Raw genomic sequence first — 350 nt, 5'->3', positions numbered from 1 at the left:
AAAAAAAGGTCTTACGATTCGGAATTGTTTGTTGTTTCCCGACAGAGGAGGCAAAGATAGAGTGCATGACTCATGTCTGCACAGGACGTAACAAGATATTAATAGTTACATTTGTGAGATTATTTCTCTCTTTTTGTATTGCTGTAAGATAAACCGCGGACAGCTGCTCTGCTGTCCAGTACGAAGCAACTTATCCCACAGTACAGGTGACCGAACGTGAATAATGAACACTAATGAGAACACTCAACAATTATTTATTATACCGTACAGTTCCTCTTTGCTCCTCAGGCTTAGTCCGACAAAGTCATACAATGGAAGTCTCTACTAACGCGTACACACTTGCACGTGCT

Source organism: Odontomachus brunneus, unplaced genomic scaffold (genome assembly GCF_010583005.1).
Source record: "Odontomachus brunneus isolate Ranch 3 - 2012 unplaced genomic scaffold, Obru_v1 Obru_scaffold_329, whole genome shotgun sequence".
In the NCBI taxonomy this organism is placed as follows: Eukaryota; Metazoa; Arthropoda; class Insecta; order Hymenoptera; family Formicidae; genus Odontomachus; species Odontomachus brunneus.
The sequence above is the reverse complement of the archived record's forward strand: the minus strand, read 5'-3'. Positions refer to the sequence as shown.